We start from the raw sequence: 20,037 nt of genomic DNA, 5'->3' as shown, positions 1-20,037 counted from the left end.
ATAAAGATAAAATTATTAGAGTAAAGCCAATGAGATACAACCACGATGACCAAAAAGAAATCCAAAAACAGATTAAGGAATTATTAAGTCTTAGAATAATAATGTCACGCCCCGGGAGGGTACCCTAGGCGTGGCCGGCACTCAGAAACCATCTCTGGCTTCCGAGAGAACCACTTGATCTCATTACTCATTTGTTCATCAGCGGAAGACTTAAGAATACTAATGTGGGCTTGTCATCATCAATATCAAAAGGAAAAAAAATGATAATTCTTAGAAGAAGTAGTTTCTAAGGAGAACTACTCGGATTACATCATCAAACTCTGTCTATGAAGCCTCTAATACTCTTAGATGGTGCCAATGACATGTCCATGGCTACCTTAAAAGAAACATCACACTTAACAATAATAAAAGAATAAGGAGTTCCTTCGAATAAAAGAAGGACTCACCAAATAGCTGAAAAGAAATGATCTTCAACGATGCGCCTGTTAAGGATCTCTAACACTTGTATCTGCATCATAAAACGATGCAGGTCGAATGACATCAGTACGTGGAATGTACGAGTATGTAAAATGGCAGGAAGGTAAGGACAGATATCAAGAAACTCCTCTCAAGAAAACTCATCTCAGAACTCAACATCATCTCAACATCAATATGTAATGCAAGTTTAAAATATAATAATAAAAATAATAGTAATAAGCAATGCTTACTCAGTTGGGAGTTTCTCTAACCGACAACCATCACTTATGAGCTAGCGATGATACAACGAAGCGATGTCGTTGCCACATCCATCCAATACCTTGCCAGGGTAAAGGACATCACCATCTTGGATCCACTCATCAAAGTCCTCTTTTTGGGACTTAAGAGGCATAGCCTCCATCCTACGCTGGCTACGTAGTTCTGGGGTTTGAGTCAATTAAACTCTTACCCAACTCGGTGCTCAATACTACTCCCAAAATATGTGCTCATATTAAACTCATCATCTAGTCTCATTGGACTTTAATTTAAATCATCAAACTCATCTCATTTCATGTTCACCAATCATTATACTTCCAAAAATATTATTTACATCTCATCAAAACATCTTTCTCAAAATATCATTTGCTCAAATTCATTCAAATTCAACTCTTTTGCTCTTTCAAAAACTCAATAAAATACATATATAGTATTAATTCATATAACTCACTTTTTATCAATGAAAATAATAAAAAGCCAACATCTTTACTCAAAACATGTATAAAAATATTCATGAACATTAAATCAATTAGGATTCATGGGAAAGTAGCCATGAACAATAATTCCAATAATATGAGAGATAACAATAACAATAATATTAATGCATAAATATATCCAACTCAATAGAAGAAGAATTATTTCATTTAGAATTCAAGATTTGGATAAAATTCAACTATAATTCAATTATAATGAATTTAAATATTGAGCGCATGGACGAACTCAATCCAATGCTATGAAAGCCTTACATACCTTAAATCGGAAACTTTACTTCGAATTGGAACACTCTTGGACCCCTAGCCTTTTCTTCTCGCCGAAGTATTTTGTGTACTACCCGGAGTATAAGAATAACCGGAGTAGTATTTTTATACTACTAAAACTAAAACTATATTTGAGAAGAAGTATATAGAGAGAAGAAATGCTTAAGAAAGCTTGATGAATAAAATGAGGAAATAAGGTGGGTATTTATAGGTGTGGAGGAGGGATCTAACCATAAATAAACATAATCATAAAGGATGATCTTGAAAATTCAATGGAGAATTTTGATGTCATGGATGATGTCAAATGGTTCTAGATCTTTCTATGGTAGGTGAGATGAAATCTCTTTTAACGGAATATTCGTTTTCGAAGCTGCGTTTGAATAAGATAAATTCCTTATTACAATTTAGTGTCTTCATAAGAATTGTATATATAGAAGTCTAGTTTCAGTTAGTTCAAGAATCATCCGATTTGGAGCATTCTACATCGAGATATGAATTTTATTCTACAAACACTCCATTCCGTCACAGCACTATGTCTTGCAAAGATCAATTTATTTGATCTACTTAAACTCCGAATATTAAGATGTGTTCTTCATGAAAGTTGTAGGTAATGATGTTGTGGTTACTCAGAAATTTAAATAACCTAATTTGGATCATTCTACATCGAGATATGAATTTTATTCTACAAATACTCCATTCCGTCACAGCACTATGTCTTGCAAAGATCAATTTATTTGATCTACTTAAAATCCGAATCTTAAGATATGTTCTTCATGAAAGTTGTAGGTAATGATGTTGTGGTTATTCAGAAATTTGAATCACCTTATTTGGACCATCTTATGAAAAGTTATGCCCAAATTACTTTAGGCATGAGAGAACATAATCAAAATACTTTTAGAACATGATCAAAATACTTTAGAACATGATCAAAATACTTTAGAACATGATCAAAATACTTTAGAACATGATCAAAATCTTTAGGCATGAGAGAACATGATCAAAATACTTTTAGAACATGATCAAAATCTTTTAGAATATGATAAAAATACTTTAGTCATGAGAGAACATGATCAAAATACTTTTAGAATATGATCAAAATACTTTAGAACATGATCAAAATACTTTAGTCATGAGAGAACATAATATAATCAAAATACTTTAGTCATGAGAGAAATGATTATGATCAAAATACTTTTAGAATATGATCAAAATACTTTAGAACATGATCAAAATACTTTAGTCATGAGAGAACATAATATAATCAAAATAATTTAGTCATGAGAGAAATAATTATGATCAAAATACTTTAGACATGAGAGATCATAATATAATCAAAATACTTTAGTCATTAGAGAATATAATTATGATCAAAATACTTTAGTAATGAGAGATCATAATATGATAAAAATATTTTTAGGCATGAGAGATCATAATATAATCAAAATACTTTAGTAATGAGAGAAATAATTATGATCAAAATACTTTAGGCATGAGAGATCATAATATAATCAAAATACTTTATAACATTTTTATGTCTTCATATAAGGACCTTTCATTAATCAAATTTTTTTTTAATGCATTTAAGAGCCAACATAAACTAACATAAGATAGGTGATTAAACTTCAAATATTTAATAATCTATGCAATTAGAATCATGATATGAAAATCCATAAAGTTTCATGCTTGAATTAAATAGTTTTTTTTTTTGATAATTTATTTGGACTTCATGAATGAAAGGATCCATGAATCAATAACATTTTAAGGGGTGTTACAATATCTCCCCCTTGGGATCATTCGTCCTCGAATGAAGATGAAACTAAGAGACATCAAGTGTGAATTTATCAAGACATCAATTTCTCAATACATCGTACATTTACCCACATTCCAACAATGTCACATTTAAGCCTAGTTCTATAACCATTCTAATAGACTCATTTGAAACCCTTAACAAGAAGTCATCAGTAGCCTACTACAATCACTCACATATCTACAGTCACGCATTCAAGCCTACCATTTTTAACCACTTTACTGCTCCCTTGAAGTCAACATCACTTAAGAATTTCCATGCCTACCTTAGCAGATGTACATCCGCATTTGCATTAACTCCTATCAAGGTCATACCAATATACTCTTACCTAGATATTACACACAACAAGATCCATGTAGCTCTTTTTTTTTTCTTTCCATGTATATAACTTTAAATGGAATGAGCATGCCAACATCATCACTATACGGAACCGCCACTCTCTCTTTATCTATCATGACTCGCCTAATATTATTAACATTAGAACAAACAACCGGCCTTGATAACTAGGTACTCTATCTCCCCCTTGTGAGAGAACTTTGAACTTCTTATCAACCACCAATTTTTTTTTTATTTAACTAAGACTGGACCCATGTCTTGCCTTACTTTTACATTCGATATCAATGATGATTCCAGTCCATTTTGTACAAGAATACCACTTTCATTAACATCAATCTCCCTTAGGATTGGAACTCTTCTTGAAGACATCTTCTAAAAATCACAAAGAACAATTGTTAGAGGGGAAAAGACCTAGATTATGCTCTATCGCACGACATAGATCATGAGAGAAGGGAAACTTTTCTAATGTCCTATAGCCTCTTGATTATAAGTGTGGTGCACGACATACCCATAAGCAAGATTCTACTAGACACGGCTTCATAGACACCCTAGGACTCTTGAACTCTGTGCTCTGATACCAAGTTTGTCACGCCCCGGGAGGGTACCCTAGGCGTGGCCGGCACTCAGAAACCATCTCTGGCTTCCGAGAGAACCACTTGATCTCATTACTCATTTGTTCATCAGCGGAAGACTTAAGAATACTAATGTGGGCTTGTCATCATCAATATCAAAAGGAAAAAAAATGATAATTCTTAGAAGAAGTAGTTTCTAAGGAGAACTACTCGGATTACATCATCAAACTCTGTCTATGAAGCCTCTAATACTCTTAGATGGTGCCAATGACATGTCCATGGCTACCTTAAAAGAAACATCACACTTAACAATAATAAAAGAATAAGGAGTTCCTTCGAATAAAAGAAGGACTCACCAAATAGCTGAAAAGAAATGATCTTCAACGATGCGCCTGTTAAGGATCTCTAACACTTGTATCTGCATCATAAAACGATGCAGGTCGAATGACATCAGTACGTGGAATGTACGAGTATGTAAAATGGCAGGAAGGTAAGGACAGATATCAAGAAACTCCTCTCAAGAAAACTCATCTCAGAACTCAACATCATCTCAACATCAATATGTAATGCAAGTTTAAAATATAATAATAAAAATAATAGTAATAAGCAATGCTTACTCAGTTGGGAGTTTCTCTAACCGACAACCATCACTTATGAGCTAGCGATGATACAACGAAGCGATGTCGTTGCCACATCCATCCAATACCTTGCCAGGGTAAAGGACATCACCATCTTGGATCCACTCATCAAAGTCCTCTTTTTGGGACTTAAGAGGCATAGCCTCCATCCTACGCTGGCTACGTAGTTCTGGGGTTTGAGTCAATTAAACTCTTACCCAACTCGGTGCTCAATACTACTCCCAAAATATGTGCTCATATTAAACTCATCATCTAGTCTCATTGGACTTTAATTTAAATCATCAAACTCATCTCATTTCATGTTCACCAATCATTATACTTCCAAAAATATTATTTACATCTCATCAAAACATCTTTCTCAAAATATCATTTGCTCAAATTCATTCAAATTCAACTCTTTTGCTCTTTCAAAAACTCAATAAAATACATATATAGTATTAATTCATATAACTCACTTTTTATCAATGAAAATAATAAAAAGCCAACATCTTTACTCAAAACATGTATAAAAATATTCATGAACATTAAATCAATTAGGATTCATGGGAAAGTAGCCATGAACAATAATTCCAATAATATGAGAGATAACAATAACAATAATATTAATGCATAAATATATCCAACTCAATAGAAGAAGAATTATTTCATTTAGAATTCAAGATTTGGATAAAATTCAACTATAATTCAATTATAATGAATTTAAATATTGAGCGCATGGACGAACTCAATCCAATGCTATGAAAGCCTTACATACCTTAAATCGGAAACTTTACTTCGAATTGGAACACTCTTGGACCCCTAGCCTTTTCTTCTCGCCGAAGTATTTTGTGTACTACCCGGAGTATAAGAATAACCGGAGTAGTATTTTTATACTACTAAAACTAAAACTATATTTGAGAAGAAGTATATAGAGAGAAGAAATGCTTAAGAAAGCTTGATGAATAAAATGAGGAAATAAGGTGGGTATTTATAGGTGTGGAGGAGGGATCTAACCATAAATAAACATAATCATAAAGGATGATCTTGAAAATTCAATGGAGAATTTTGATGTCATGGATGATGTCAAATGGTTCTAGATCTTTCTATGGTAGGTGAGATGAAATCTCTTTTAACGGAATATTCGTTTTCGAAGCTGCGTTTGAATAAGATAAATTCCTTATTACAATTTAGTGTCTTCATAAGAATTGTAGATATAGAAGTCTAGTTTCAGTTAGTTCAAGAATCATCCGATTTGGAGCATTCTACATCGAGATATGAATTTTATTCTACAAACACTCCATTCCGTCACAGCACTATGTCTTGCAAAGATCAATTTATTTGATCTACTTAAACTCCGAATATTAAGATGTGTTCTTCATGAAAGTTGTAGGTAATGATGTTGTGGTTACTCAGAAATTTAAATAACCTAATTTGGATCATTCTACATCGAGATATGAATTTTATTCTACAAATACTCCATTCCGTCACAGCACTATGTCTTGCAAAGATCAATTTATTTGATCTACTTAAAATCCGAATCTTAAGATATGTTCTTCATGAAAGTTGTAGGTAATGATGTTGTGGTTATTCAGAAATTTGAATCACCTTATTTGGACCATCTTATGAAAAGTTATGCCCAAATTACTTTAGGCATGAGAGAACATAATCAAAATACTTTTAGAACATGATCAAAATATTTTAGAACATGATCAAAATACTTTAGAACATGATCAAAATACTTTAGAACATGATCAAAATCTTTAGGCATGAGAGAACATGATCAAAATACTTTTAGAACATGATCAAAATCTTTTAGAATATGATAAAAATACTTTAGTCATGAGAGAACATGATCAAAATACTTTTAGAATATGATCAAAATACTTTAGAACATGATCAAAATACTTTAGTCATGAGAGAACATAATATAATCAAAATACTTTAGTCATGAGAGAAATGATTATGATCAAAATACTTTTAGAATATGATCAAAATACTTTAGAACATGATCAAAATACTTTAGTCATGAGAGAACATAATATAATCAAAATAATTTAGTCATGAGAGAAATAATTATGATCAAAATACTTTAGACATGAGAGATCATAATATAATCAAAATACTTTAGTCATTAGAGAATATAATTATGATCAAAATACTTTAGTAATGAGAGATCATAATATGATAAAAATATTTTTAGGCATGAGAGATCATAATATAATCAAAATACTTTAGTAATGAGAGAAATAATTATGATCAAAATACTTTAGGCATGAGAGATCATAATATAATCAAAATACTTTATAACATTTTTATGTCTTCATATAAGGACCTTTCATTAATCAAATTTTTTTTTAATGCATTTAAGAGCCAACATAAACTAACATAAGATAGGTGATTAAACTTCAAATATTTAATAATCTATGCAATTAGAATCATGATATGAAAATCCATAAAGTTTCATGCTTGAATTAAATAGTTTTTTTTTTTGATAATTTATTTGGACTTCATGAATGAAAGGATCCATGAATCAATAACATTTTAAGGGGTGTTACAAATAAGACCTAGCAACTCCCCTCATAGCTCACCTGCTTTTATGGTTAGAAACCATGCAGAGATAGTAAGAAATAAGCCAAGGATGGTTATTAACTATAAAAAATTAAATGATAATACTATATTTGATGGATATTTCTTACCGCATAAAGAAAGCCTAATTAATAGAACTACTAACAAAAAGATATTTTCTAAGTTTGATTGTAAAAGTGGATTTTGGCAAATAAAAATGAATAAAGATAGTGTTCATTATACTGCATTCTCTACCCCGCAAGGGCAGTATGAATGGTTAGTCATGCCATTTGGATTAAAAAATGCACCACAGATATTTCAAAGAAAAATGGATAATATCTTTAAAGATTATGACTATATATTTGTCTACGTCGATGATATTTTAGTTTTATCCGATAGCCTTGAAGAACATTTGATACACCTAAATAAATTTACTAACTTGTGCCTAGAAAATGGATTAGCACTTTCTAAAAAGAAAGCAAGCTTATTAAAAAATGAGATAGAATTTTTAGGAATGATAATTGACGGAAATGGTATTAAATTACAAAGCCATATCGTCGAAAAAATATCTGTTTTTCCAGATAAATTAGTCGATAAAAAGCAAGTACAAAGCTTTTTAGGGATACTTAACTATGCCTCGGATTATATTCAAAAATTGGCTGAACTAAGAAAGCCATTTCAAGAATTATTAAAAAGGGATAAGAGCTTTGAATTTAATGAAGTCTTAATGAAAAAAGTAAATGATATTAAATCTATTTGTAAAGACTTACCAAAATTACAATTACCAAAAGATAGTGATGATTTAATTTTAGAAACAGATGCTTCGGAACAGTGCTGGAGCGGAGTATTAAAAAAGATAGATTATGATCTTAATAAAAATAAGATAGGAGAAAGTCTATGTAGATATTGTTCCGGAACTTTTTCGGATACACAAACAAGATATCATATTAATGAAAAAGAATTGTTAGCCGTAGTAAAAAGTTGTCAAAAATTATATTACTTTTTACTACCAAAACGATTTACTCTTAGAACTGATAATACACAAGTAAAGGCTTTTATTCATAATAATCTTCCGTCAAAACCGGAATATAAATGATTTATTAGATGGCAAATGCTTTTGTCTGAATATTCTTTTGATATTGAAATTATTCGCTCTAATAAAAATATTGCAGCAGATTTTCTCACCAGAGATGGAAAGAATTAAAGACCATCTTCAAGATATTGATAAAGGATTTAAAGATATTCTAAAGGCAGTTTCAGATATTATCGAAATTGCTAATTTTGATTGTGAGCAACTGATAGCTGACAAATTAATCAGCGTATGTGCCCAGATAACGTCCCAAATCGGACTATGCAGTGATTCTTATGATATTATTAATAGCTTGATAAAAGCTCAAAAAGATGATAATACTTCTACAAATACGGAAGAAAAAGATAAGTATGAAAATATATCTTTTAGACCCCAATTACCTAAAAAAGGAATTACATTGGGAACAATGAAAGAAAAGTTTGATAAATTACTCCCATTTGATGGAGAAAACCAGGAAAAGATAATGAGAGATTTATTTTCTCTCAAGATAATACCAAATCGATACATTGATTGTACTGGGATATACCCCAGAATTAATTATCTACAAGATTCTTCTCCTCAGGAGATTAGATATTGGTATGATTTTGGAGCTGTTAATTCCATTTATTTAACAACTCCCAACTTTCCCGAAATTAGCCGATTACCATCTTGGGTTCAAGATGGCGTAAAAGATTGTTATTTGAATAATCCCACAATCACGGTGAAAGATATACTGGTCCTTAAGTTTATTTCTTCCGGACCTGATTATTATAAAGAAGAAAGATACCCCGCATATCACTTTATGCAAATTGGTAAAGCCGATGATTTTAATATTATTAATAATTATCAAGAGAAATCTTTTGTACGCTTCTCAGAAAAAGATGTTCATTACCGACGAGCAATCGGTCTAAGGATAGTTCTTCAAAATATGGAACATATTTTCAAAAGAGGATTCAGGACCTATGGAGGAACAAAAATACATTCCTCAATCATGATTGCCCCTGCTAAAACTACACCACCATCGGCAAAAAGATATATGCAAACCAAGATAGACCTGATTAATAAGGGAATTATTAGATCAAGTCCGCAGGCACAACAACGATTATGTGAGATGAGAAAGCATGCCAAAGGGACGTGTGAATTCTGCTCTCCGAGAAAAGAAAAGATAATTGAAGATGTCATGTCCACCTCTTCCGAATAAAGCTCTTACGTGTGGAAAAAGAGATAAAGATCAAGATGTAGAAGATAAGGATTCATTTTAGTAAGATAGAGACACATTTGTCATTTTTTGATAAGTGGTCCTACTATCTTGGATATTAAAGACGTTGGTATCAGAGTCATGATAGACGTTAAAGACATGTAGATAATTGTCTGATTTTAGATGGCATAAAGATATTTTTCTAAGTAGAGTTATGGAATTACATGATTGCAGTCATGAACATTGGAAATCCAAATTTATTGATGGATTACCTTCTATTTTTGCTGAACGCGTTAGAAAAACTCTTCGTGGTACTAAAGCTAAGATTTCTTATGAAAAACTTACATATGGTAAGATTATAAGTGTTTGTACCCAAGAAGGTTTAAATGTTTGTAATGATATTAAAATGAATTATCATATTAAGAAAAGTAGATTAAATGAAAAACAACAATTGAGTGAATTTTGTGATCAATTTGCTATTGATATGCCTATTACTACAAGAAAAAAAAGCTTTATCCTTCTAAGGAAATTTTTTACAGAAAACCTCGCAAGATTAAGCGTCGTGATTTATGTAAAACTGATTTGAAAGAATTTCCTAAGAAATATAGGAAAATGTATAAAAGAAAAGTGGGTAAAAAAGATTATAAGAAGCATGTTAAATGCCATAAATGTGGTAGGTATGGTCATTATGTCAATGAGTGTAAAACTTAGGAAAAGATTAAATCATTAGATTTAGATGATAAATTAAAAGATTCTTTGTGTAAAATTCTTTTATATTCTGATAATGATGATTCTCCTTCTGATACAATTAAAACTAGTTCAGATTCTGCTTCTTCTTCTACTGAAAACCAAGTACGTGTTTTACAAAATGAAGATTTATATTCAGAGTCTGATCGATCTTTTTCTGATGATGATTGTGTACCCCGTCAAAAGGGATTGCCTTGTGAAAAAGATGATAATTTGTATAATTTGTTATCTAATTTTTAGGATTTAACTGTGACTGTTATAGATGATGATAAGATTTTTGATATCTTGAAGACTGTTAAGGATAAAGATTTATGAAACAAGATTTTTGATACTATTTTTGATGAAGGTACTAGTAGTAGCAAAATAGATGAAAAGCTTACTGATATTATCAGACAACCTGCATATTATTTTGTGGCTGATTTAAAACAGATTTTGAACAAAACAAATTTTTTTTCAAAAGATATTACTACTTCTGATTTACAACAAGAAATTAGTATTTTAAAAGAAGAAATTATTCAATTGAAGAACCAAAACAAGAGTATTGATAAAAGGATTTCAAGTCTGGAAGATTCAAGAACTTTTAATTTACTCTTACAGGCTAATAAACCTGATGAAAGTAATAAACAGATTTTGTTAGAACCTAATTTGCCAGTTACTGATGATAATTTTTTGACAAATATTAAATTTGATACTAATAATGAATTTTTACAAAAGCTCAGTATCATCACTTCACAGAAATTTTATATTAATATTACTTTGCAAATAGATTATAATTTTAAAAAAGAATTTATTGTTTTATTTGATAGTGGTGCTGATGTTAATTGTGTACAGGAAGGGATTATTCCCTCTAAATATTTTCATAAGACTACTCATTGTTTAAGATCTGCTAATGGTAGTAAAATGAAATTACGTTATAAATTAGCTGAAGCATTTTTGTGTAATAATGGTGTTTGTTTACCTCAAAGTTTTATGATTGTCAAATATATTTCTTGACCTATTATTTTAGGAGTGTCTTTTATGAATGCTATTTTCCCATTAAAACATTAGGACAATAGTAAATTAATTGATACTTATAAGAATAAGGATTTTCAATTAAATTTTATTACTAGGTCATTTACAAAGATCATTAATCAGATTATTGATAACTTTTAATAAATTAGAAGCAACCTATCAAATAACTTTTAATAAATTAGAAGAAAGTTTAGACATGATTAAACAAAAGTTAGAACAATGTTTTTCAGAAAATTCCTTAGAATTTTGGGATAAAAATAAGATAGAAGCCAAGTTAGAAATTAAGGATAAAGATAAAATTATTAGAGTAAAGCCAATGAGATACAACCACGATGACCAAAAAGAAATCCAAAAACAGATTAAGGAATTATTAAGTCTTAGAATAATAAGACCTAGCAACTCCCATCATAGCTCACCTGCTTTTATGGTTAGAAACCATGCAGAGATAGTAAGAAATAAGCCAAGGATGGTTATTAACTATAAAAAATTAAATGATAATACTATATTTGATGGATATTTCTTACCGCATAAAGAAAGCCTAATTAATAGAACTACTAACAAAAAGATATTTTCTAAGTTTGATTGTAAAAGTGGATTTTGGCAAATAAAAATGAATAAAGATAGTGTTCATTATACTGCATTCTCTACCCCGCAAGGGCAGTATGAATGGTTAGTCATGCCATTTGGATTAAAAAATGCACCACAGATATTTCAAAGAAAAATGGATAATATCTTTAAAGATTATGACTATATATTTGTCTACGTCGATGATATTTTAGTTTTATCCGATAGCCTTGAAGAACATTTGATACACCTAAATAAATTTACTAACTTGTGCCTAGAAAATGGATTAGCACTTTCTAAAAAGAAAGCAAGCTTATTAAAAAATGAGATAGAATTTTTAGGAATGATAATTGACGGAAATGGTATTAAATTACAAAGCCATATCGTCGAAAAAATATCTGTTTTTCCAGATAAATTAGTCGATAAAAAGCAAGTACAAAGCTTTTTAGGGATACTTAACTATGCCTCGGATTATATTCAAAAATTGGCTGAACTAAGAAAGCCATTTCAAGAATTATTAAAAAGGGATAAGAGCTTTGAATTTAATGAAGTCTTAATGAAAAAAGTAAATGATATTAAATCTATTTGTAAAGACTTACCAAAATTACAATTACCAAAAGATAGTGATGATTTAATTTTAGAAACAGATGCTTCGGAACAGTGCTGGAGCGGAGTATTAAAAAAGATAGATTATGATCTTAATAAAAATAAGATAGGAGAAAGTCTATGTAGATATTGTTCCGGAACTTTTTCGGATACACAAACAAGATATCATATTAATGAAAAAGAATTGTTAGCCGTAGTAAAAAGTTGTCAAAAATTATATTACTTTTTACTACCAAAACGATTTACTCTTAGAACTGATAATACACAAGTAAAGGCTTTTATTCATAATAATCTTCCGTCAAAACCGGAATATAAACGATTTATTAGATGGCAAATGCTTTTGTCTGAATATTCTTTTGATATTGAAATTATTCGCTCTAATAAAAATATTGCAGCAGATTTTCTCACCAGAGATGGAAAGAATTAAAGACCATCTTCAAGATATTGATAAAGGATTTAAAGATATTCTAAAGGCAGTTTCAGATATTATCGAAATTGCTAATTTTGATTGTGAGCAACTGATAGCTGACAAATTAATCAGCGTATGTGCCCAGATAACGTCCCAAATCGGACTATGCAGTGATTCTTATGATATTATTAATAGCTTGATAAAAGCTCAAAAAGATGATAATACTTCTACAAATACAGAAGAAAAAGATAAGTATGAAAATATATCTTTTAGACCCCAATTACCTAAAAAAGGAATTACATTGGGAACAATGAAAGAAAAGTTTGATAAATTACTCCCATTTGATGGAGAAAACCAGGAAAAGATAATGAGAGATTTATTTTCTCTCAAGATAATACCAAATCGATACATTGATTGTACTGGGATATACCCCAGAATTAATTATCTACAAGATTCTTCTCCTCAGGAGATTAGATATTGGTATGATTTTGGAGCTGTTAATTCCATTTATTTAACAACTCCCAACTTTCCCGAAATTAGCCGATTACCATCTTGGGTTCAAGATGGCGTAAAAGATTGTTATTTGAATAATCCCACAATCACGGTGAAAGATATACTGGTCCTTAAGTTTATTTCTTCCGGACCTGATTATTATAAAGAAGAAAGATACCCCGCATATCACTTTATGCAAATTGGTAAAGCCGATGATTTTAATATTATTAATAATTATCAAGAGAAATCTTTTGTACGCTTCTCAGAAAAAGATGTTCATTACCGACGAGCAATCGGTCTAAGGATAGTTCTTCAAAATATGGAACATATTTTCAAAAGAGGATTCAGGACCTATGGAGGAACAAAAATACATTCCTCAATCATGATTGCCCCTGCTAAAACTACACCACCATCGGCAAAAAGATATATGCAAACCAAGATAGACCTGATTAATAAGGGAATTATTAGATCAAGTCCGCAGGCACAACAACGATTATGTGAGATGAGAAAGCATGCCAAAGGGACGTGTGAATTCTGCTCTCCGAGAAAAGAAAAGATAATTGAAGATGTCATGTCCACCTCTTCTGAATAAAGCTCTTACGTGTGGAAAAAGAGATAAAGATCAAGATGTAGAAGATAAGGATTCATTTTAGTAAGATAGAGACACATTTGTCATTTTTTGATAAGTGGTCCTACTATCTTGGATATTAAAGACGTTGGTATCAGAGTCATGATAGACGTTAAAGACATGTAGATAATTGTCTGATTTTAGATGGCATAAAGATATTTTTCTAAGTAGAGTTATGGAATTACATGATTGCAGTCATGAACATTGGAAATCCAAATTTATTGATGGATTACCTTCTATTTTTGCTGAACGCGTTAGAAAAACTCTTCGTGGTACTAAAGCTAAGATTTCTTATGAAAAACTTACATATGGTAAGATTATAAGTGTTTGTACCCAAGAAGGTTTAAATGTTTGTAATGATATTAAAATGAATTATCATATTAAGAAAAGTAGATTAAATGAAAAACAACAATTGAGTGAATTTTGTGATCAATTTGCTATTGATATGCCTATTACTACAAGAAAAAAAAGCTTTATCCTTCTAAGGAAATTTTTTACAGAAAACCTCGCAAGATTAAGCGTCGTGATTTATGTAAAACTGATTTGAAAGAATTTCCTAAGAAATATAGGAAAATGTATAAAAGAAAAGTGGGTAAAAAAGATTATAAGAAGCATGTTAAATGCCATAAATGTGGTAGGTATGGTCATTATGTCAATGAGTGTAAAACTTAGGAAAAGATTAAATCATTAGATTTAGATGATAAATTAAAAGATTCTTTGTGTAAAATTCTTTTATATTCTGATAATGATGATTCTCCTTCTGATACAATTAAAACTAGTTCAGATTCTGCTTCTTCTTCTACTGAAAACCAAGTACGTGTTTTACAAAATGAAGATTTATATTCAGAGTCTGATCGATCTTTTTCTGATGATGATTGTGTACCCCGTCAAAAGGGATTGCCTTGTGAAAAAGATGATAATTTGTATAATTTGTTATCTAATTTTTAGGATTTAACTGTGACTGTTATAGATGATGATAAGATTTTTGATATCTTGAAGACTGTTAAGGATAAAGATTTATGAAACAAGATTTTTGATACTATTTTTGATGAAGGTACTAGTAGTAGCAAAATAGATGAAAAGCTTACTGATATTATCAGACAACCTGCATATTATTTTGTGGCTGATTTAAAACAGATTTTGAACAAAACAAATTTTTTTTCAAAAGATATTACTACTTCTGATTTACAACAAGAAATTAGTATTTTAAAAGAAGAAATTATTCAATTGAAGAACCAAAACAAGAGTATTGATAAAAGGATTTCAAGTCTGGAAGATTCAAGAACTTTTAATTTACTCTTACAGGCTAATAAACCTGATGAAAGTAATAAACAGATTTTGTTAGAACCTAATTTGCCAGTTACTGATGATAATTTTTTGACAAATATTAAATTTGATACTAATAATGAATTTTTACAAAAGCTCAGTATCATCACTTCACAGAAATTTTATATTAATATTACTTTGCAAATAGATTATAATTTTAAAAAAGAATTTATTGTTTTATTTGATAGTGGTGCTGATGTTAATTGTGTACAGGAAGGGATTATTCCCTCTAAATATTTTCATAAGACTACTCATTGTTTAAGATCTGCTAATGGTAGTAAAATGAAATTACGTTATAAATTAGCTGAAGCATTTTTGTGTAATAATGGTGTTTGTTTACCTCAAAGTTTTATGATTGTCAAATATATTTCTTGACCTATTATTTTAGGAGTGTCTTTTATGAATGCTATTTTCCCATTAAAACATTGGGACAATAGTAAATTAATTGATACTTATAAAACTAAGGATTTTCAATTAAATTTTATTACTAGGTCATTTACAAAGATCATTAATCAGATTATTGATAACTTTTAATAAATTAGAAGCAACCTATCAAATAACTTTTAATAAATTAGAAGAAAGTTTAGACATGATTAAACAAAAGTTAGAACAATGTTTTTCAGAAAATTCCTTAGAATTTTGGGATAAAAATAAGATAGAAGCCAAGTTAGAAATTAAGGATAAAGATAAAATTATTAGAGTAAAGCCAATGAGATACAACCACGATGACCAAAAAGAAATCCAAAAACAGATTAAGGAATTATTAAGTCTTAGAATAATAAGACCTAGCAACTCCCCTCATAGCTCACCTGCTTTTATGGTTAGAAACCATGCAGAGATAGTAAGAAATAAGCCAAGGATGGTTATTAACTATAAAAAATTAAATGATAATACTATATTTGATGGATATTTCTTACCGCATAAAGAAAGCCTAATTAATAGAACTACTAACAAAAAGATATTTTCTAAGTTTGATTGTAAAAGTGGATTTTGGCAAATAAAAATGAATAAAGATAGTGTTCATTATACTGCATTCTCTACCCCGCAAGGGCAGTATGAATGGTTAGTCATGCCATTTGGATTAAAAAATGCACCACAGATATTTCAAAGAAAAATGGATAATATCTTTAAAGATTATGACTATATATTTGTCTACGTCGATGATATTTTAGTTTTATCCGATAGCCTTGAAGAACATTTGATACACCTAAATAAATTTACTAACTTGTGCCTAGAAAATGGATTAGCACTTTCTAAAAAGAAAGCAAGCTTATTAAAAAATAAGATAGAATTTTTAGGAATGATAATTGACGGAAATGGTATTAAATTACAAAGCCATATCGTCGAAAAAATATCTGTTTTTCCAGATAAATTAGTCGATAAAAAGCAAGTACAAAGCTTTTTAGGGATACTTAACTATGCCTCGGATTATATTCAAAAATTGGCTGAACTAAGAAAGCCATTTCAAGAATTATTAAAAAGGGATAAGAGCTTTGAATTTAATGAAGTCTTAATGAAAAAAGTAAATGATATTAAATCTATTTGTAAAGACTTACCAAAATTACAATTACCAAAAGATAGTGATGATTTAATTTTAGAAACAGATGCTTCGGAACAGTGCTGGAGCGGAGTATTAAAAAAGATAGATTATGATCTTAATAAAAATAAGATAGGAGAAAGTCTATGTAGATATTGTTCCGGAACTTTTTCGGATACACAAACAAGATATCATATTAATGAAAAAGAATTGTTAGCCGTAGTAAAAAGTTGTCAAAAATTATATTACTTTTTACTACCAAAACGATTTACTCTTAGAACTGATAATACACAAGTAAAGGCTTTTATTCATAATAATCTTCCGTCAAAACCGGAATATAAACGATTTATTAGATGGCAAATGCTTTTGTCTGAATATTCTTTTGATATTGAAATTATTCGCTCTAATAAAAATATTGCAGCAGATTTTCTCACCAGAGATGGAAAGAATTAAAGACCATCTTCAAGATATTGATAAAGGATTTAAAGATATTCTAAAGGCAGTTTCAGATATTATCGAAATTGCTAATTTTGATTGTGAGCAACTGATAGCTGACAAATTAATCAGCGTATGTGCCCAGATAACGTCCCAAATCGGACTATGCAGTGATTCTTATGATATTATTAATAGCTTGATAAAAGCTCAAAAAGATGATAATACTTCTACAAATACAGAAGAAAAAGATAAGTATGAAAATATATCTTTTAGACCCCAATTACCTAAAAAAGGAATTACATTGGGAACAATGAAAGAAAAGTTTGATAAATTACTCCCATTTGATGGAGAAAACCAGGAAAAGATAATGAGAGATTTATTTTCTCTCAAGATAATACCAAATCGATACATTGATTGTACTGGGATATACCCCAGAATTAATTATCTACAAGATTCTTCTCCTCAGGAGATTAGATATTGGTATGATTTTGGAGCTGTTAATTCCATTTATTTAACAACTCCCAACTTTCCCGAAATTAGCCGATTACCATCTTGGGTTCAAGATGGCGTAAAAGATTGTTATTTGAATAATCCCACAATCACGGTGAAAGATATACTGGTCCTTAAGTTTATTTCTTCCGGACCTGATTATTATAAAGAAGAAAGATACCCCGCATATCACTTTATGCAAATTGGTAAAGCCGATGATTTTAATATTATTAATAATTATCAAGAGAAATCTTTTGTACGCTTCTCAGAAAAAGATGTTCATTACCGACGAGCAATCGGTCTAAGGATAGTTCTTCAAAATATGGAACATATTTTCAAAAGAGGATTCAGGACCTATGGAGGAACAAAAATACATTCCTCAATCATGATTGCCCCTGCTAAAACTACACCACCATCGGCAAAAAGATATATGCAAACCAAGATAGACCTGATTAATAAGGGAATTATTAGATCAAGTCCGCAGGCACAACAACGATTATGTGAGATGAGAAAGCATGCCAAAGGGACGTGTGAATTCTGCTCTCCGAGAAAAGAAAAGATAATTGAAGATGTCATGTCCACCTCTTCCGAATAAAGCTCTTACGTGTGGAAAAAGAGATAAAGATCAAGATGTAGAAGATAAGGATTCATTTTAGTAAGATAGAGACACATTTGTCATTTTTTGATAAGTGGTCCTACTATCTTGGATATTAAAGACGTTGGTATCAGAGTCATGATAGACGTTAAAGACATGTAGATAATTGTCTGATTTTAGATGGCATAAAGATATTTTTCTAAGTAGAGTTATGGAATTACATGATTGCAGTCATGAACATTGGAAATCCAAATTTATTGATGGATTACCTTCTATTTTTGCTGAACGCGTTAGAAAAACTCTTCGTGGTACTAAAGCTAAGATTTCTTATGAAAAACTTACATATGGTAAGATTATAAGTGTTTGTACCCAAGAAGGTTTAAATGTTTGTAATGATATTAAAATGAATTATCATATTAAGAAAAGTAGATTAAATGAAAAACAACAATTGAGTGAATTTTGTGATCAATTTGCTATTGATATGCCTATTACTACAAGAAAAAAAAAGCTTTATCCTTCTAAGGAAATTTTTTACAGAAAACCTCGCAAGATTAAGCGTCGTGATTTATGTAAAACTGATTTGAAAGAATTTCCTAAGAAATATAGGAAAATGTATAAAAGAAAAGTGGGTAAAAAAGATTATAAGAAGCATGTTAAATGCCATAAATGTGGTAGGTATGGTCATTATGTCAATGAGTGTAAAACTTAGGAAAAGATTAAATCATTAGATTTAGATGATAAATTAAAAGATTCTTTGTGTAAAATTCTTTTATATTCTGATAATGATGATTCTCCTTCTGATACAATTAAAACTAGTTCAGATTCTGCTTCTTCTTCTACTGAAAACCAAGTACGTGTTTTACAAAATGAAGATTTATATTCAGAGTCTGATCGATCTTTTTCTGATGATGATTGTGTACCCCGTCAAAAGGGATTGCCTTGTGAAAAAGATGATAATTTGTATAATTTGTTATCTAATTTTTAGGATTTAACTGTGACTGTTATAGATGATGATAAGATTTTTGATATCTTGAAGACTGTTAAGGATAAAGATTTATGAAACAAGATTTTTGATACTATTTTTGATGAAGGTACTAGTAGTAGCAAAATAGATGAAAAGCTTACTGATATTATTAGACAACCTGCATATTATTTTGTGGCTGATTTAAAACAGATTTTGAACAAAACAATTTTTTTTTCAAAAGATATTACTACTTCTGATTTACAACAAGAAATTAGTATTTTAAAAGAAGAAATTATTCAATTGAAGAACCAAAACAAGAGTATTGATAAAAGGATTTCAAGTCTGGAAGATTCAAGAACTTTTAATTTACTCTTACAGGCTAATAAACCTGATGAAAGTAATAAACAGATTTTGTTAGAACCTAATTTGCCAGTTACTGATGATAATTTTTTGACAAATATTAAATTTGATACTAATAATGAATTTTTACAAAAGCTCAGTATCATCACTTCACAGAAATTTTATATTAATATTACTTTGCAAATAGATTATAATTTTAAAAAAGAATTTATTGTTTTAT

The sequence above is a fragment of the Solanum dulcamara genome, chromosome 1, assembly GCF_947179165.1.
Source record: "Solanum dulcamara chromosome 1, daSolDulc1.2, whole genome shotgun sequence".
NCBI classification, from domain to species: domain Eukaryota; kingdom Viridiplantae; phylum Streptophyta; class Magnoliopsida; order Solanales; family Solanaceae; genus Solanum; species Solanum dulcamara.
Note: the sequence above shows the minus strand (reverse complement) of the source record.